Genomic DNA, 18,129 nt, shown 5'->3' on the forward strand with positions numbered 1-18,129 from the left:
TATAACCCTGTGTATAAAGTTTTCTATAGCGAGTAGCTCATTTTGGGCTCTTTATATCCCGCAGTATTTTTCTGGGCATTTGAGGGCACAAATCCAGCGCAATGTGAACGTTCTAAACCAGCGCGTTCACAGGAACCCACTAGAAAACCGATTTAAATTTACTTTAATTTACAGCAATTGAACACTAAATTCCTTCCATTTGGCCTATAAACTGATGTAAATGAGATTTAAAAATCATGTTTTATTGTGAATTATTTGTGAATATTATTTGGACACTTGGGCTATTTAAAAATGTTAATCATTTATTAAGAAATGGATAGATGTTTAGATCTAGTAAATTGAAGTTTGAAATTAGCTACAATTGGGTAACTAACTAATTATATGCTTTAATTTCAGGTCATCCAAGTTAGATTATTTTATATTTGTTTCAGAATGGTTCAATCTATGATAACTGAAAATGTCATTCAGTTCTCTTAATTTTTAAGAAGGTTATGGGCTTTTGACTGTCCACGATCACAGCTTTTTTGTTAAGTCCATAGAAAATCAATAGGGAACAAGATGCTAATTTCCGAGTATGAAAATGGCCATAACGTTTTTATTACTTGAGATATGAAAGTGAATTAGGTGTCAAATTAAACTTATTGTTATGCTTTATCTGATGGGATAAATTGCAGACTTGATTTTTTAAATCTCAAATTTTGTAACATTGCTATACATAGACTATTATTATGTTTAAGAAGGAACTGCAGATGCTAGAAAATCGAAGGTAGACAAAAATGCTGGAGAAACTCAGCGGGTGAGGCAGCATCTATGGAGCGAAGGAAATAGGCAACGTTTTGAGTCAAAACCCTTCTTCAGACTGATGTGAAGGTGGGAAGAAGAAATGAAGAGGAGGAGCCAGTGTGCTGAGGGAGAGCTGAGAAGGGGAGGAGAAAGTAAGGACCATCTCAAATTAGAGAAGTCAATGTTCATACTGCTGGGGTGCAAACTGCCCAAGCGAAATATGAGGTGCTGGTCGTCCAATTTACGGTGGTCCTCACTCTGGCCATGGAGGAGGCCCAGGACAGAAAGGTCGGATTCAGAATGGGAGGGGAGTTGAAGTGCTGAGCCACCGGGAGATCAGGTTGGTTATTGCGAACTGTTTGGCGAAGCGATCGCCAAGCTTATGCTTGGTCTCACCGATGTAGAGTAGCTGACATCTAGAGCAGCGAATGCAATAGATGAGGCTGGAGGAGGTGCAGGTGAACCTCTGCCACACCTGGAAGGACTGCTTGGGTCCATAAATGGAATCAAGGGGGGAGGTAAAGCGACAAGTGTAGCATCACTTGCGGTTGCAAGGGAAAGTGCCCGGAGAGGGGGTGGTTCGGGTGGGAAGGGACGAATTGACCAGGGAGTTACGGAGGGAGCGGTCACTGTGGAAAGCAGACAGGGGAGGAGATGAGAAGATGTGGCAAGTTGTGAGATCACGTTAGAGATGGCGAAAATGCCAGAGGATTATCTGTTATATGAGACGGCTGGTAGGGTGGAAGGCGAGGACCAGGGGGACTCTGTCCTTGTTACGAGTGAGGGGGATGGGGAGTGAGAGCAGAATCACAGGGTATACAAGAGACCCTGGTGAGAGCCTTGTCTATAGTAGAAGAGGGGAACCCCTGTTCCCTGAAGAATGACGACATCTCCGATGCCCTGGTGTGGAACACCTCATCCTGGGTGCAGATGTGGCGTAGACGGAGGAATTGGGAGTAGGGGGATGGAGTCCTTATAGGAAGCAGGGTGGGGAGAAGTGTAGTCCAGATAGCCATGGGAGTCAGTGGGTTTATAGTGGATGTCGGTCAGTATTCTGTCACCTGCAATGAAGATGGTGAGGTCAAGATATGGTAGGGAAATGTCGGAAGTTAGTGGTGAAATGGATGAAGTCAGTGAGTTGTGTGTGGGTGCAGGAGACCAATGTAGTCGTCGATGAAGTGGAATTAGAGTTCGGGGATAGGGGCACGGTACGCCTCGAACAAGGATTGTTCGACGTACTCTACAAAGTGGCAGGCATAGCTAGGATCCATGCACGTGCCCATAGCTACACCTTGTATTTGTAGGAAATGGGAGGAGTCAACGAAAAGTTATTAAGCGTAAGGACCAGCTCCGCTAGGCGGAGGAGAGTATTAGTAGACGGGGACGGGAGAGTATTAGTGGATTATTATTAATTGTACCCTCATTTACTGAGCCTCAAGAACACACCTCTCTCCTTTTCCTCCTCCTTCAACATTACAAAACAGAACCAGGGGCCACAGTCTTAGAATAAAGGGGAAGCCATTTAAGGCTGAGGTGAGAAAAAACTTTTTTCACCCAGAGAGTTGTGAGGGGGGGGGGGGGGGGAGAGGGGGGGGAGAGAGAGGGGGGGGAGATTGAGAGGGGGAGAAAGAAAGGGGAGAGAGCGAGGGGGGGAGAGAGAGGGGGGGGGAGAGGGGGGGGAGAGGGGGGGGGGAGAGGGGGGGGGGGGGGGGGGGGGGGGGGGGGGGGGGGGGGAGGGGGGAGGAGGGGGGGGGGGGGGGGGGGGGGGGGGAAGGGGGGGGGGAGGGGGGGGGGAAGGGGGGGGGGGGGGGGGGGGGGGGGGGGAGGGGGGGGGGGGGAGGGGGGGGGAGGGGGGGGGAGGGGGGGGGGGAGAGGGGGGGGAGGGAGGGGGGGGGGGAGGGGGGGGGGGGGGGGGGGGGGGGAGGGGGGGGGGGGGGGGGGGAGAGGGGGGGGGGGAGAGGGGGGGGGGGGGGAGAGGGGGGGGGGGGAGGGGGGGGGAGAGGGGGGGGGGGAGGGGGGGGGGGGAGAGAGGGGGGGGGGAGAGAGGAGGGGGAGAGAGAGGGGGGGGGGAGAAAGGGGGGGGAGAGAGGGGGGGAGAGAGGGGGGGGGGAAGATGTATTTAATCCCATTACTTTTCCAATATAGCCACACCATTTACAGACACATACTGTACTTGACAAAACTATTGCTGGACACAATAACAAGTCTGATACCACATTATCTTTGGTGCCCTCACCCCATAAAGACTTCATTAGTTCGGAGCAAGGGTACAGCTTTCATCAGGCACAATGATTTTTCAAATCCTTGTAACAGATCAATAGCAGATTAAGAATACGGGAGCAATACTCATATGTTTAAACATAATCCTTTTCACTGGTTTGGTAATTTGCATGATCAGATTTGCAGAAGCCACAAACCATCTTATTTTCATTCAAAGACCTGCTCTCAAGGAAATAAGAGACACTTCTTGTTATTGTTTCAAGGAAAAACCAAAACATGACAAGTTGACTACAACGTTGTGTCTTTCTTGACCCGCTATGCTCATAAATTCATAAGTTCATGAAGCAGAATTCGGCCAAAATTAGGCCCATCAAGTCTGCTCTGCCATTCAATCTTGGCTAATCTATCCTTCCCTCCCTGCTGTTACTCCAGCGCTATGTTTCTTCCCTGACCTGCTGTGTTGCTCAGTCTGAAGAAGGGTCTTGACCCGAAACGCCACCCATTCCTCCTCTTCAGAGATGCTGCCTGACCCACTGAGTCACTCCAGCATTTTGTGTCCATCTTTGGTTTAAACCAGCATCTGCAGTTCCTTCATACACATTACTCCAACACTTTAAGGATTGTTTTGGAATGTCCCACCTGCAAACACTCACTCCGCCTTTGGCACATGCAGTGTATAGTTTTGAGAAGGAGCTTGTGCAAGGAATTTGGCCTTTGCAACTACAAATAGAAGTCTGCTTGCCATTTCACATGTTTTTCTTTTCCATGATTAACACAACTGAAGGCAGCTTTAATATTTTACCTTAACCACAAAGCTGAGGAAATATTAGATAAGGTGACTGATTTTCAGTCTCTTTATAACTGTTGGTATGCAAATTACGATGCTAAACTTCACTCACTTACTGATGGTAAAATGGAGGCTTCATTGTCTCTTCTACTGACAAAACTGAGCACATCACTGGTGTCTAAACTAATTTGGTACATTGAAGTAGCAGTTGAGGCAGGAGTCAATTCTTAGCCGTGTTTTAACTGATCAAAAATAGGAAGAGTAGCAGCGATGTCGACCCAAGGCATTTTCCTGTAGATTTCACTCACAAGAATGCCATAACAGCAATTACCAAGCAACAAATGAAAGAAGAAAACAATAATATCCATTAACTGGTAAACACATGAAAAATCTTCACCCAGTTTTAAATTTCAATGAAGTTATGTTTGAAAAATGTGGGCAATTTGTTGTCATGCTTTAATCATGTTAGTATGAGTCAGCCTCCAAGTTATTTACTACCAATTATTGCTTCTGTTAAGTTATTTCCTCTACCCATTTGCACGTTCCTATATTTAAGTTTCAACATGATACTTGTCTGAATGAATGTTTGCACATTTCAAGTTCAAACAAGATTCATCTCACCAGAGTGATATTTGCTAAATGAATATCAACTTTGACAACTTAAGAAGAAATTCAGCAAATACCATAAAATTTGGCATCCATACTGAACAAACAAGAACAAAAAAAGAATTACGGTATCCAAGAACGTGCCCATTAAGTCAAGAGTGAATTATTGTCTTATGTACCGAAACAGACAATGAAATTCTTACTTGCAGCAACAGCACAACAGGTTTATAATGTCACTCAATAGATAATATAATAAGCAAACAAGAAATAGTTCAATAAATAAAATCACTAATATACAGTAAACCCTCGTTATAATAAATCATGGTTGGGGGTGGGGGTGGAATGTTATTTTTTACTGCCGATTGTCCACCATAACCTAGTAAGGGATTATCGAGTAATAGAGTATCATTGTTATCAGGCAAATGAACCATCCTACTAACAAATATAGCAGCCCTGAGCTACTGTCTACCTCTTTGGAGACCCTTGATCTTTGATCGAACTTTACTGATCTTGCACTAAACGTTATTCACAGTAATGCCTTTATCATACAGAACGTTTTTCCTTCTATTATTTATTATGTAAAAGAATATGTGTGTTATGATTGTGTTTATAATTTGTTTGGTTGTTTTGTTGTTTGTCTTTTGCACAAAAGTCCGCGAGCATTGCCACTTTCATTTCCCTGCACATCTCGTATGTGTATGTGACAAATAAAAACTTGACTTGACTTGATCATGAATCTGTAATGTGTGGATGGCTCAACTGTAGTCATGTATTAAGTTTCCGCTGACTGGTTAGCATGCAACAAAACCTTTTCACTGTACCTCGCTACCCGTGACAATAAAATAAACTCAAACTCAAGTAGTAGTAAACTCAAACTCAAGTAGTATAACTGCAGATCCTGGTTAATACACAAAAGAATGCAAAGTGCTGGATTAACTCAGCACATCAGGCAGCATCTCTGGAGGACATGGATAAGTGACGTTTTGGGTCGAGACCCTTCTTTAGACACCCGGTCTGGAACTGGGCCTGGAATCCAGGTGAGTTGATGGCCCCAGTATGGGGAGAAGCGAGGATTGGTGGAGTCATTGGTTGTAGCCCCTGGGCAGCCTGTGTGCAGGCAAGGGTCAGTGGTGATGGTGACAGGTGGAGGTGAGGCCAGGAAGTGGCGAAGAAAGCTGCGTGGGCCAGCAGTGGTGGCTGTAGGCCTGGAAACAGCTGGGGAGCTGGAGCGGGTCGATGCCGGTAGCCTTGCCTGGTGGTGAAGATCAGTAGGACCCACTGCCATAAACAAAATCTGTTCCAAAGAGGTTCGTCATAATGTTTACTATAGTGCAAAAACACGACAAAGCCAAAAGTCCCTAGTGCAACCTAGGCAGTTTGTAGTTTAGTTGGGGATCGTATTGTTCAATAGCCTGATGGCCTGAAGAAGCTGCAGTTTTCAGACCTTCCGCCGTCAGTGAATTGAAAGCATGGCCAGGGTGGTGTGGGTCCTTCATGCTGCTGGATGCCTTTGTGAGACAGTACCTTTTATAGATCCCTTCGATGGTGGGGAGGTCAGTACCCGTGATGGACAGGGCAGTGTTCACCACTTTTGTAATCTCCTTCGTTCCTGGGCTTTCGATTTGCCAGGCTACGATGCAACCAGTCAATATGCTCTCTACACCTGCAGAAGTTCAAGTGAGTATTTGTTGACATACCAAATCTTCTCAATCTTCTAAAGATTTAGAGGCTTTCTTTAAGCTTGCATCAATGTGCTGGGATAAGGACAGATCTTCAGAGGAACTTGAAGTTGTTGACTCTCTCCACCACTGAACTGTTGATGAAGCCAGGTGTATGGGTACTTGGCCTTCCTCTTCTAAAGTCAATAATCAACTCCTTTGTTTTACTTACGTTGAGAACAACGGTGATGTCGTCGGCGAATTTAAAGATGGAGCTTGAAATGTGTCTGGCCACACAGTCATCGGATATAGAGCAAGGGACTGAGCACGCAGCCTTGAGGTGCCCTTGTGCTGACGGTTAGAAGAGGAAATGTTGTTGCCAATTTGTACTGATTGTGTTCTGTTGATGAGGAAATCGAGCACCCAATGACAAATGGATGTGCAGAGATACAGCTCCCTGAGCTTAGCAACAAGTTTAGAAGGAATTATGGTGTTGAACACCGAGCTGTAGTCTACGAACAACAGTCTGACATGTATTTTTATTGGCCAATGGTCCAATGCAGAGTTGTGAGCCAGTGCATCCCCTGTTGATCTATTGTGGTGATAGGAAAAGTGCAGTGGGCCCAGGTTCTTGCTGATTGGAGTTGATATGCACTATAACCAACCTCTCAAAGCACTTAATTACCACAGAAATTAGTGGTAGTCACCGAGGCACGTACCTTACTTCTTGGGCACCGATATTATTGATGCCCTTTTAAAGTAGGTGGGAACCTCAGACCTTAGTAATGAGTGGTGGATAATGTCCACAAAAACTCCCGCCAGTTGGTCCTGCACTGTATTACTCTATTTGGGTCATCTACAAAGCTGCTAAAAGATCATGAGTTTTTGTGAAATGGGTAATCTAAAATGTAATATTCCATTCACACAGGCACACTTATTTCTGAGAGAAAACACGTTTCCTGTCCAAACTCAGCTATTTTTGCTCATGCCTTTTATGTGCACAAAGATGCTGTAGCACTTCCACACCTTTGTGCGAATTAGAAAATACTCAATGATTAGTAACATGGATGATAAAATAATCCATGATATCCGTAATCTGAAGAAAGGTCTTGATCCAAAACGTCTGGGACATATGGCTTCACAGGCATTTGTAATTGCACAGGTGTGTTCAATTGCCTCCTTAATGCAGGTATAAGAGAGCTCTCAGCACCTAGTCTTTCCTCCATCAGAACAGGGTCAGAATCAGCCATAGGCCTCACACTAGTGTCAGACTCATTGGCGGGTGTTTGTTCATGGGAAGTAATTCGAAGAACAACGGTAGGAAGTGACCACTACCCGATAGAAATAGTAGTAGGAGTGAGTTTAGAGGAGTATAATACAGAAAGAATACAGGTGGTCTTTTAGTGGTGCTGATTGGGAGAAGTTTAAGATTATTAGTGATCAAGAAATGGAGAAAATTGATATTTATGAAGATGTGGATAATTTAAATATTTCTGTTTGTGAAGCCATTTTAGAGGCAGCAACGAAGTCCATTAAGAAGAAAGGAGGCAAGCACAACAAGAAGAGTGTACCATGGTGGACTAAGGAGTGTGACAAAGCAATTATGTGTCGAAATAAAGCTTTAAAAATTTTGAAAATAAATCACAATTTTCAGAATCTTATTGAATACAAAAGGTTGCAAGCAAGTGTAAGAAGAGTAATAAAAATGCAAAGAGGGAATTTTGGAGGACATTTTGTAACTCAGTGGGAAGGGAGACAAAAGTAGGTCAAGTTTGGGGAATGATAAGGAGAATGAAAGGAATTAAAAGAGAATACAAATATCCAATCCTAACTGACGGTGAAATTACAGCAGTGAAAGATGAATAGAAAGCAGAGATGTTGGCAAAATCTTTTGCTAAAATTCACAGTTCAGACAATGTTCGTGAAGAAGGAAGAAAAGGAAAAGAAAATACCATAGCAGAGAATATACAGTTAATACGACATGAGGAAGACACTAACGATGTACTCAACAATCCATTCACAAAGACAGAATTCAACCGAGCTCTTAGAAAAACCAAGATGTCAGCACCAGGTAACGATCAGATTTGTTACACCATGTTAAACCATCTCAGTGAAACATCCAAGGATTTTTTGTTAGAATTTTATAATAAAGTGTGGGAGGGTGGGAAATTACCACAAAGCTGGAAGGAGGCAGTAGTAATCCCAATAGGAAAGCCAGGTAAAGAACTGACACACCCAGGGAATTATTGGCCTATTGCGTTAACAGACTCGCGACCTTGCGGATATGAGCCGAGCACTCTACCACTGAGCCAGCCATTAAAATCTACGCAAAAAAATTTCCATTCCGAAGGCCGACAAATTCCGAATTACGAAAAGTGTCTGGTCCCAAGGCTGTCGGATAAAAGTTGTGCACCTGTACTGTCAAACCATGCTGGGAAAAGGAGAGAAGGGAAACAAAAAGTTTTGGATGGACAGTGACCCAGAGAGCATTACAAATCAATTAAATGTGGTTCCAACGGTTCCATTACCTTCAATTCCACCTTGGATACTTCCAGATGCAACAGTAGACTTTACAATATTAGAACAGAAAAACAAGGATAAACAACGTATGTATAATTCATTCATCATACAGGAATACATTGACAGATACTACAGCTTTGTCCAAATTTATACAGATGCATCAAAAGATTCAGTAGATAAAGTAGGAGTAGCATTTATTGTACCAGAATTTCACATCAAAGTAGGGAAGAGGATCAATAATGAGGTCTCAGTATACACAGGTGAAATGATTGCAATATTGTTAGCAGTACAGTGGGTCGAGGATACCAGGCCTTTAAGGACAGTTATTTGTTCAGATTCAAGTTCAGCAATAAAGAGTTTACAGCACAGCCATTCAGACAGTAGACCAGACATTTTGATTGAAATACAACAAACACTATTCAGAATTCAAATGATGGGGCTTAGTCATATTTTTATGGGTACCAGCACACATTGGCATTAGAGGAAACGAAATGGCAGATAAGGTGGCAAAAGAGGTACCAAAAAGAAGTAAGATTGATTTAAGTATTAACATAGGTAAAACTGAAATCAAAGACATTATTAAGCAAAGACTGAAGGCAAGATGGCAAAAGCATTGGGAGGAAGAGCGGAAAGGATGGTGGTTCTACAGAGTCCAGAGGGAAGTGGGAGAGATGAAATGTGCAGGAAAGAACAGAATAGGGGAGACAGTAATTTCAAGAATCAGATTTGGACACACTGGTCTGAACAGTAAACTTTTTATAATAGGCAAGCATAATACAGGCAGATGTGAATACTGTGGGCAAGAAGAGTCAATAGAGCATGTCATTATACATTGTGAGAGGTATCAGGAAGAAAGAAGACAAATGAGTGAACGATTCAGAAAAGAAAAAGTACAATTTGATTTAATAGATATTTTACAAAATAATTCATATAAGTGCTATCAAATCCTAATGCTTTTTCTCAGGGTAACCAATTTGTTCGGAAAGATATAGGTTATTAGTATATAAGTTATAATGTTATTTGATCCACACTCCATACCAGTTGGTGGCGGTAATGCACTAAAAAGTTGTTTGCCAACCGCCAAAAAAAACTACATAGAAGAAGATAGAAGTCTTTCCTCCAGTCTTTCCATGGAGACTTTGGAAACTTTTATTGCTGTTTATCAACATAAGGCCCAAAATTGTGCCAATGAAAGTCAAAGAAGCCATTATGAGACAGAGAAACACGAATAAACCCTTAGACTTACCAAATTCAACTGTTTGGAATATAAATAAGAAGAGAGGGAACATTGGTGAGCTTACTAACCGCAAAGGGACTGGCAGGCCAAGGAAGACCTCCACAGCTGATGACAGAAGAATTCTCTCCATAATAAAGAAAAATCTCCAAACACCTGTCCCACAGATCAGAAACATTCAGGAGTCAGATGTGGATATGTCAATGACCACTGTCCGCAGAAGACTTCATGAACAGAAATACAGAGGCTACACTGCAAGATGCAAACCAATGGTTAGCCGCAAAAATAGGATGGCCAGGTTACAGTTTGTCATGAAGTACTTAAAAGAGCAACCACAGTTCTGGAAAAAGTTCTTGTGGACAGATGAGACAAAGATTGTTATATCAGAGTGATGGCAAGAGCAAAGCATGGAGGAGCGAAAGAACGGCCCAAAATCCAAAGCATACCACCTCATCTGTGAAACACGGTGGTGGGGGTGTTATGGCCTGGGCATGTATGGCTGCTGAAGGTCATGCTTTTTATATGCTCAAGGAAAACTGAAGGGGACTAGCCCCCAAAACAAGCATAAGCTAAAGATGGCTGCAATACAGGCCTGGCAGAGCATCACCAGAGATACATGGTGATATCCATGAATCGCAAACTTCAAGCAGTCATTGTATGGAAAAGATATGCAACAAAATACTAACCATTGACTACTTTCATTTACATGACATTGCTGTGTCCCAGACATTATGGTGCCCTGAAATGGGGGGACTATGTATAAACACTGCTGTAATTTCTACATGATAAAACCAAAATGTATAAAAATGACCTTTATAAAAATCTGACAATGTACACTTTAACCACATGTGATTTTTTTTCTATTACAAATCTCAAATTGTGGAGTACAGAGGCCATTAAGTAAATGATTGGTCTTTGTCCCAAACATTATGGAGGGCACTGTAATCTCACCAGATATCATTCAGTATCCATTGCTTTTATTAAACAATAATCTATTTACATTGTACATGTGTGTATGTGTGTCAACATCCTTCTGCGATAGATTCTAACTTTCAATACTAATTTCAGTCACTATTTCCTTCCACTGCTTCGACTACAAGAACAACACTGAACATTTTCCAGTTCATTAACATTCTCAATAACTTCCAATACAAGAGACAGATATTGATTTTCACATTTTCCTACAGAAACAAATGCGAACTACATCTAACCAAAGAAATCCATCTGAATGCAAAATTAAGGCTTTTGATGGGAAGTCAAATCAAGAATCAGGGTCTCCCTAACAGCCACACACATTTGTAACCCTATTTGTTAGGTTGTGTGTGCTTACTACAAGCAGAATAAATGCAAGTGCAAAGAAAATATGCTTCCAGGTAAAACCAATCTAGTCTTTTTTCAGGTAATGATTCTCCATTTTCAGTGGCAAGGAAGAGCGGGTGGTTCATGGAGCCAAAGACAATTTAATTGAGTGTATTTTAGTCCCATTTGTAAACATCTCCAATTTAAAAAAAAAAATTTTTGATGACAATCAAATCAACTAAACTAAAATCAAATATGAGCACAAATCATCTAATTAAAATACAATAAATGGGGTTTTATTTAGTTTGATACTGCACGCACTAGGACTTAAAGGCATTAACGCGTAAATTAAATGGATTGCTTGGTAATTGCCTTGAAACACAGCAACCAGAATCTTTGGTTGAAATCAAGGTTTCCAGGGGTGAGCAAATGACCTAATCTAACAAAAAGGCAGCCTCATTCAATTAACAGGGTGATTTATTTAAATCATGGAAAAGTGTCACAAAGCAATTCTAAAGTATCAGCAGACCATATAATAAATTTTATAATAAATTACTTAAAATGTTTAAAGAAAACAAAGCATTGAAATAAACAGCTGGATAATTTACAGGAAACAACTTAAAGAGGAAAATAGCCCCTTCAACCCACACATTAAAAAGTCATTAAGATAACTAATTGCTTCCATCATTGTAAGTTCCTTAACAATTTCTGCATTCTTGCCTTTTGGATTATGGGTCACATTTTGCATCTTGTTTCCTTTTGTGAATATGTGTATGTATTACGCGTGGAAAACATTATTTTATTTGGGTTAAACATTCATTTAAAATCAACCTGTAAATTGCACGAAATGCATGTTTTTGGCTTGCCATATATAGGTAAATGTGATAAATATAAACACTATACTCCTGCATAAACAGATTTCCCACATAACAATTTAATTTTCATGCTGAAGGACAAGACTGAAATATCAAGCCATTTTTCAGGCTGGAATTTTTTTTCCAACAAAAGCAAAATGTTGGACTTGGAGATTTAACGTGAATCCAAGTCCTATTTGCAGACTCCAGAGATGCTGCCTGACCCCGCTGAGTTACTCCAGCATTTTGTGCCTGTCCTATTTGCAATATTGCTTTCCAATTGAAGGATGAAACATGACATCATCATCTATTTAACCAATCTACCTTTTTCATGTTAGCCAGGTTTAATCACTTCTCAATTTGAAAATGTGTGTGTATCAAACTCTAATTTGGATAGAACATATGGTCCAATACAGACACTTTTGTGTGGTACCAGGAGAAAAATGAAACTAAAATTGAGTCACATATGTCATATGAAAAGTGAGAGTTAAGTGCATCCAATCCAGTGTTCAATAAGCATGTTTTAAATGAAACAGTGCATTTAATCAATGATGGTTATTTGTAACATCTGATGGGCTTCCATTACCTGTAGGTTCCTGGTAATAGTGTTCCCCCAACTAATGTGCTTCAAAAGTGGAGCAGCTCCTAAATAAATCCCCTGCCCCAGGATCTTAATCATTTGAGTTAGAAGTGTTCACCTGAAGGAAAACAAGGCAAGCTCAAAGTAGTTTCAATCGAAGCCACAACGTAACTGGAGGAGTGCTGTGTGGAATTCCAAGAATAGCCTGAGCACCCCCCCCCCCCCCCCCCCCCCCCGATAATTCTCCTGAAAAAAGGTCTCAACCCAAAACGTCACCCATTCCTTCTCTCCGGAGATGCAGCTGCCCCACTGAGTTACTCCAGCAATTTGTGTCTCTCTTTACGAGTTAGATAGGTGGAAAATCCATCTTCAGAACAAAGTTCCCAAATGGCTACCTTTGTTTCTGAGGTTACAATTTAGATACATAGCCAGAGTGGAATTTAACCGGTTTTGTATTAGAGCAGGTTTCCATCTATCTAGGCTTCCAGGAAGGTCTGAAGAAGGGACCCAGACCAAAATGTCATCTGGCCATTCCTTCCCTGGATCTGCTTGACGGAATTCCTCATTCATTTTGTGTTTTGCTCAAAATTCCAACATCTGCAGTTGCAGGAAAAAAAGTCCCATGGCAATATTTGGGACAACACAGACAACCTCATTAAAATTAAAAGATTATCTGGTTACTCATTCAACGTAATGCTGGTTTTGCTCTCAGAAAAAAAATGCATGATAAACAATTTTTTGAAAATCTCCAGTGATGGAAATCTGAAAGAAAAACAGAAAATGTTAGAAATTGTGTGGATCAAGCAGTATCTACAGAACATAGACCAAAATGGTCCAATGGTAGAGTTGCTGCCTTACAGCTCCAGAGACCTGAGACTTGACTACATGTGCTCCTTGTGTGGAGTTTGCATGTTCTCCCTGTGACCATGTGGGCTTTCTCCAGGTGCTCCTGTTTCCTCCCACATTCCAAAGGTATGCAGGTTTGCAGGTTAATTGGCTTCTGTAAAGTATCCCTGGTGTGTAGGATAGAATTGGTGTGCAGGTGATGGTCAGTGCACACTTGGTGGGCCAAAGGACCTGTTTGCACACTGTATCTCTAAAATGAACTAAAGAAAAGAGTACAACACAGGAACAGTCCTGCCCTGGTTTGTCCTACCAAAGTACAACATCTCTCATTTATCTGAATTAAACTCCTTTCCCCGTTGCTCAGCCTTTGGCTAGGTTGTGATTGCATTCAGGTCATACAGCTTACAGCAGATGAACACAATGGGTCACCAGCTCTGATGAGTATTACTGGGCTCTACCAGAATTATCCCAGCAGAGGAAGCTGTGCCTCAGCATACTGTCACACTTCACATAGAATCTACCATTCACTATATTCGTACTGCTGCCTTCTGATAACACATAATTTACATGTTTTGGGGGCTGGGACTTCTTATAGCACTGCTATGGGATAGGGAATCTATATGCATGCAGTCAATGTCACTTGAAACACAGGTAAGTCTGAATCCTTGAAAAATCACCTACTTGTTCCATCTACTGATCTCTGGCCTCTTAGAAAAATGCTCCACACCCTTTTCAAAAAGTAATTCTGAAGAATCGTGTGTATCAATCTAACAAGTGCCTTTCTTTAAACAGACTGAACGACCATTCTTATGCAGTAGAAGAGACAAATGACGATAATTTTCAATTAGCTGCAGTCTTAGACGAGCAAAGGCTTGTCAAATTACAGCAATAGAAAGAAGCAAATAAATTGTTCACAATCCACTTAAGTGGCGATGGGGGCAGCAGATGAAGAGCCTTCAGTGTGTTTAAGTAAGAGCCATCAGCTGGGCTACAGATGTCCAAAATGGGAATGTCCAAGTCCAAGTACAGAATCAGGTCATAAACAGCCCTCTTTGCAACATTATCTCAAGGGGGGCAATTCATTAAAGGTCTGCCACTACCTTTTATCTTATTGGAATCACATATCTGCTTCATGAGGTAATGTGCAAATGGCAATTTTCTTGAAATTACTGAAAGCTCAGGATCAAAAGAAAATGTTTAATAGAGATGAAAAAAATTAGTATTCGCACTTTCATACATAGTGGCATTTATATGTACCTTATCTATGCTCCCCATACCCATAATTTTAAAACCTCCAGAAAATCAACACCATAGCCTCCTGCAATCCGCTGAGACAATTCCTGCCAATCATCCTTGCAACTAAAGCGCTTTATTCCAGGCAACATCCTGGCGACTCGCCTCCACACTCTTTCTAGCGCTGCAACATCCTTTCTATTGTGCAGTGACCAGAATGCAAGGTTTTCTAATTGTGGCCTAATCAATGCATTAATTTAAGTCAAGTCAAGTCAAGTCAAGTTTATTTGTCACATACACATACGAGATGTGCAGTGAAATGAGTGGCAATGCTCGCGGACTTTTGTGCAAAAGACAAACAACAAAAACAACCAAACAAATTATAAAGGCACAATCCAGGACACACATATTCTTTTACATAATAAATAATGGAAGGAAAAACGTTCAGTAGAGTTAGTCCCTGGTGAGATAGGCGTTTACAGTCCGAATTGCCTCTGGGAAGAAACTCCTTCTCAACCTCTCCGTTCTCACTCCATGGCAACGGAGGCGTTTGCCTGACCGTAGCAGCTGGAACAGTCCGTTGCAGGGGTGGAAGGCGTCTCCCATGATTTTATTTGCTCTGGAGTTGCACCTCCTGTTGTATAGTTCCTGCAGGTGTGCGAGTGAAGTTCCCATAGTGCGTTCGGCCGAACGCACTACTCTCTGCAGAGCCTTCTTGTCCTTGGCAGAGCAATTCCCAAACCAGATGGTAATGTTCCCGGACAAAATGCTTTCCACCGCCGCTGCGGTGGAATACCCATAAAATCAAACCTCAAAAACATGAAAGCAGCCCTTCAGCTCATGAAGTCTACACCATTCATTAAGCACCCATTTACACTCAACTTATTTTTTATTCTCTCTACACTCTCATCAACTTCCCCCAGATTCTACCACTCCCCTGCACACTGTAGGCAATTTACGGTGACCAATTAATCTACCACCCCATATGTCTTTGAAAACCAGAGAACTTTTTGTGCCTGTTTTTGTGCTGTGTGATTAGGACTTAAACAAAGCTCGTATGACATTTAAAGATCTTCCACATGATTTACTTCAATTCAAAAATAAACATCAGAGCAAATAAAAGTGTGGTAGAGTTGAAGAAAGCAGCTTGAGCTGGTCACTTCTTCCTTTTTGGTGCCATTTCCTTTAAATCCACAGCCACAACGGATGTTGAGCATCATGTCCTGCATATTATGTATAAAATTAGTGAAGCACCAGTCCCTTCAAAATGAATGTTGCTTCAACCTGACAAGGTGTTGATAATTCGATTATCAAAAGGAATACATGACTGAGCCCTTTAAATTGGTGCTAAACTAGTCAAAAACTTCCTGATTCATATCTCAATATTATTTGCTCTGTACCCCTCATTATATCCAACCTTGGCTAAACAATCAAATGCTTTATTTCTATTTCTGAAAAAAATAATGATTATGAATTATAAACCAAATGTAGTGTCCAATGTCAGATGCATTGATTAGATTGACACTTGTTGCTTGCTGAATTGTATTTCTCTTACTTGCCTGAAACATTGAGCGTTTGAAGATGTTTGTGCAGCTGTAAGGTTCAGTGGTTGAAGCTTTCAGTCAGAATTAATAAGCCACTATGTTCTATGTCAGCAATTATGTGGTCAGAGGAAGAAAAACTGCAGTTCTGAGATTTATTCCAATATGCATTTTCTTTTGCGATCAAATGGAAAGAAACATAGATGAGATAAATGTTAATAATTACTCTCAGATCAATTTGAATAGTGTGTTGTATGGAAAGACAGCAGAGGCTCAAATGGTGTATAAACACTAGCATGAATTGGTTAGACATTGAACTTTACAGCATAGAAACTGGACAATGTATATCATGTAATATTATTCATATGTACATTCAATATAGTTTGAGAGCACCAGTGATACACATGTCACATTTGTCTCCAAGCTCTCAAGCCAAGCTAACTTGTGAGATAAGGAAGCCATGTTTTACAATCCTTTTCCCAAAATTAAATTAAATTTATTAACAAAATACTGAAGATCACAATACTCTTCTTGTGGCCATGCATATCACTGATGCCAGTATGGCTCACAGCATTTTGCAGTTTGCCTTCAGTAAGTAGTTTGAATTAACTGCCCCCTTGTCATTGCCTTAAATAAAATTCCCTTACGTATGTAACAAATAAAGCCAAATGGATGAAAATTGACAGCAAACTTGACCTAATCTGTAAATGTTCCTCCATCTGTTACCAATAATCCTATCTGCCATAATGCCTCAAAACCCATTGGCCAGTGGCCATTCTACAGCAAGACAATGATCCCAAACATACTGCTAAAGCAACAAAGGAGTTTTCCAAAGCTAAAAAATTGTTAATTCTTGAGTGGCCAAGTCAATCACCCATCTGAACCAAATTGAACATGTATTTTATATGCTGAAGAGAAAACTGAAGGGGACTAGCCCCAAAAACAAGCATAAGCTAAAGATGGCTGCAATACGGGCCTGGCAGAGCATCACCAGAGAAGAAACCCCGCAAATTATGATGTCCATGAATCGCAGATTTCAAGCAGTCATTGCATGCAAAGGATGTGCAACAAAATATTAAACTACTATTTTCATTTACTTGACATTGCAGTGTCCCAAACATTATGGTGCCCTGAAATGGGGGGTGGGGACTATGTATAAACACTGCTGTAATGCTACATGGTGAAACCAAAATGTATAAATATGGCCTTTATTAAAATCTGACAATGTGCACTTTAACCACATGTGATTTTTCCTATTACAAATCTCAAATTGTGTAGTACAGAGGCAAATAAATAAATGATGGGACTTTGTCCCAAACATTACGGAGGGCACTGTACAATTTAGTTTTGAAACGGGCTTTTCCTGCTCTCTGCAGTTAGTCATCTCCAAGTTAACGCATAATTACCTTCTTAAATGTGCAAATAGAATCCGATTTCATCAGTTTGCCACAGTGCAAATACATTATTAACAATTCGGAGTGAAAAAATGTATTTCTCCTCCACTTCTTTGGGCAATCATTTATAATGTATGGCACAAAGCGCTGGAGTAACCCTGCGGGTCTGGAGAAAAAGAGTAGGTGACATTTTGGGTTGGGAAGCTTCTTCAGATGGCTCTGGAATCATGTGTTATCTCGAATCCCAACCTGAAACGTTACCCATTCTTTTTCCCCAGAGATGCTGCTGACCTGCTGAGTTACTCTGTTTAAGAATGAACTGCAGATGCTGGAAAAATCGAAGGTAGACAAAAATGCTGCAGAAACTCAGCGGGTGAGGCAGCATCTATGGAGCGAAGGAATAGGTGCGTTTTAGGTCGAAACCTTTTTTCATTCTTCAGTTTTCAGACTTCTGAAGAAGGGTCTTGACCCGAAACGTCACCTATTCCTTTGCTCCATAGATGCTGCCTGACCTGCTGAGTCTACCAGCTGTGTCTATCATGGGTGTTAATCAGCATCTATTCTTTCCATTAAA

At 41.4% G+C, this 18,129-nt stretch overlaps 1 protein-coding gene across 1 annotated transcript in view; it reads right to left on the bottom strand.

The window, feature by feature from the left end:
* dock8 (dedicator of cytokinesis 8) overlaps positions 1-18,129 on the bottom strand; it is a 192,763-nt gene that overhangs the window by 165,654 nt on the left and 8,980 nt on the right.

The sequence above is a fragment of the Leucoraja erinacea genome, chromosome 3 (genome assembly GCF_028641065.1).
Source record: "Leucoraja erinacea ecotype New England chromosome 3, Leri_hhj_1, whole genome shotgun sequence".
In the NCBI taxonomy this organism is placed as follows: Eukaryota; Metazoa; Chordata; class Chondrichthyes; order Rajiformes; family Rajidae; genus Leucoraja; species Leucoraja erinaceus.